At 43.1% G+C, this 2,786-nt stretch overlaps 1 pseudogene across 1 annotated transcript; it reads left to right on the forward strand.

The window, feature by feature from the left end:
* The first annotated feature begins 46 nt into the window (after positions 1-46).
* SARC_30054 lies at positions 47-114 on the forward strand (annotated as a pseudogene). The gene has a single exon. The product of its transcript is annotated as a tRNA-OTHER (tRNA).
* The last annotated feature ends 2,672 nt before the right edge of the window (positions 115-2,786 follow it).

The raw sequence follows: 2,786 nt of genomic DNA on the forward strand, positions 1-2,786 counted from the left end.
GGCTAGCTAACCACCTATGGAGATACCTATAGCCACATAAAGAGAGACGGGTATAACACAATGGGTGTGTGAGTCTTCCAAACTTTCAAACTGGTTCGAGTCCAGTTATCCGGAGGTGATAAGTAATTTATTTAAAATTAAATTCTATGGACTAAATTTAGATTGTGCTGAGTCTTACCAACTAGGAATGCAAGATATGGCATCTTCCCTTGGTGAAGAAATTGTTTTTTTTCATGATAAACTATTGTTTTATATGATTTTAATTGGAGTGTCTACTTTTTGAATTATTGGACAAATATGTATTAAGTTTAATGATGAAAAAAGAGCTATTTCCCACAAGTATTTAACTCATGGGACTGTGATTGAGGTAATTTGAACTATTACTCCTGCAGTGATTTTAGTTACTATAGCTTTCCCAAGTTTCAAACTTTTATACTTAATGGACGAAGTTATAGATCCTGCAATTACAATAAAAGCAATTGGACATCAGTGGTATTGGTCTTATGAATATAGTGACTACTGTGGAAGTGACGAAGAGTCATTAAGTTTTGACTCATACATGCTTCCGACAGAAGATTTAGAAAATGGAGACTTGAGATTACTAGAAGTTGATAATCGTATTGTGTTGCCAACCAATACTCACGTTAGAGTTATTGTTACAGCAGCGGATGTTATTCATTCATGAGCTCTTCCTTCCTTAGGTATTAAAGTCGATGCCGTTCCTGGAAGACTAAATGCTGTTTCTTTTTTAGTTAAGAGACATGGTATTTACTATGGACAATGTAGTGAAATATGTGGTGCCCAACATGGCTTTATGCCCATCGTAGTACAAGCCGTAGACCTGCTAACATACACAGATTGAATCAACTCCATATCCGAGAGCCCATAGAGAGGGGTCCCCCAGTAGACCTGTCTCCCCGATAGGGTGTCCCTAAGGAAAGACTGTAATATCCACCTCGACAGGTGCATCAAGTGGAGACACCTCTGGGACGTAGTTGTCCTTACGCTCTCTCTCTTCTTCTTGAAGCTGATTCCCCTGATCGGTCCCTTCTGTATGTGACGCATGAGGTGCGTTGTGAATCCAGCAATCTTGTTTCTAAGACGCTTTTTTGGGATTAGTGCTATTTCATCACAGATTCGCTTGTTTGTCTGGAAGTCCAGTGTCAAGCGTGGGTAGTACTTCTCGATGATGACTCTGGATGCTCTCTTGACTGTCTTTGTGCGAACACGTCCCTGTGAATCGATGAAGACAACATACCATCTGATGTGCAGGGGTGGGATGGACAAGGAGGAAAGAGAGAAGGTGGAGAGTAAAAGAGAAAGAGCGGAGGATAGAAGAAACCATCTTCGAGGGTGGGCATTGAATACAGAGAAGATGTCACCAACAACCACACTGTTCAGACACACAAGGATACACAGAAACAATGTTGCTCTCATGGCTGTGGTTGTTGTTCTGTGTGTTATCAGCACAAACAGATACACACGAATATGTGGAGGCTGTGTCTTCATTTATTGGCTCTGCATTCTGGCAACAAGAACAGAGGAAGAGCGACTTCTTGTCATTGAGGGAATTGAGAGACTGGAGGTGAAGCACTTCCTTGGAATTGTGACATGCAATGAGGGGATTGTCCGTCTTTGGGGAGAGGGTGTCCAATTGTAAAAATGAGTCAACCTCTACGGATGGAAATATCTCTGACGTCAACAGGGACCTTTTAGATTACCGGAATCAACACGACGTCCATCGGGTATAGGAATGATGTTTCCAAATGTTGGATCTACGTGCAAGTTATCGTTATCATGACCACCTCTCCGATTGGTTGGTGAATAAAAGCATGTGGGTTCAAATCCTGCCCTAAGAAATCATAAGTGATTTAAACTATGTTTAGTATAGCGTGCATAACTTTTTAGGGGATCTTACCTTAAAGAAAGAGAGTCATCCCCCCAGGGGGTCTACCATCCCGGAGGGGATTATTCTAGGTATATTTATATAGATATCTGTATCCCTAGCTTACCTCTTAGTTAACTATCTATCATATGTCACTTCTAGTGATATGTTCCTCTAGAATAGTTATGGTTCATTAGGCCACCAACATGTACTCTAGAATGCTGAACCTGTTTTGTTCTATCACATACTATATTAGATTACATCTTGCCCATGGGGTAAATAAACACTAGTGACTCTACAGCTTACCTCAACTTCTTTCAATAACCATCCCTCGGGAGGTCTATGTCTATCGGGGTCTTGGGGGGCACCCTTATTTGTAATTACGGGAGATCCTCTAGAAGTGACAAGGAATTCCGTCAGCCATGGCCCCCGAACAAAGCTCTGTGGGCTTGCATTCGGACATAGGTGACATACCTCCGTAGAATAAGATTATATTCTTATCTATCCTATGATTGCCCCGAAGGGGTAGGGTAGGGTAGGGTACCGGAGGAGGGGAGGGGAGGGGTGTACACCAGGAGGGTCACTACGGAACCCCGAAGGGACAGGACGGGTCCCCGGGTTCCGGGGAGGGACCCTCCACCATGTACGGTCCCTAAAAGAAGAGAGGGACCTACCATCCGCAGATAAAATATATACTAGGCCACCACACGTACTAAGGACTCCTAGTGATGGAGTAGACCCCACACACCTGAATCATGCAGCCACAACGACACCCTTTTTAGTACCACTTTACCGGGGAGGGGTCAACACACAAAAAACATCATTAGCCCTCATGAGGGACCATACTGTAGCGTCAGTGTTACTGCTGGCGTATTTATCCTTGTTTAGATGTGCCTAAGTT

This window comes from Sphaeroforma arctica (assembly GCF_001186125.1).
Source record: "Sphaeroforma arctica JP610 unplaced genomic scaffold supercont1.146, whole genome shotgun sequence".
NCBI lineage: Eukaryota > Ichthyosporea > Ichthyophonida > Sphaeroforma > Sphaeroforma arctica.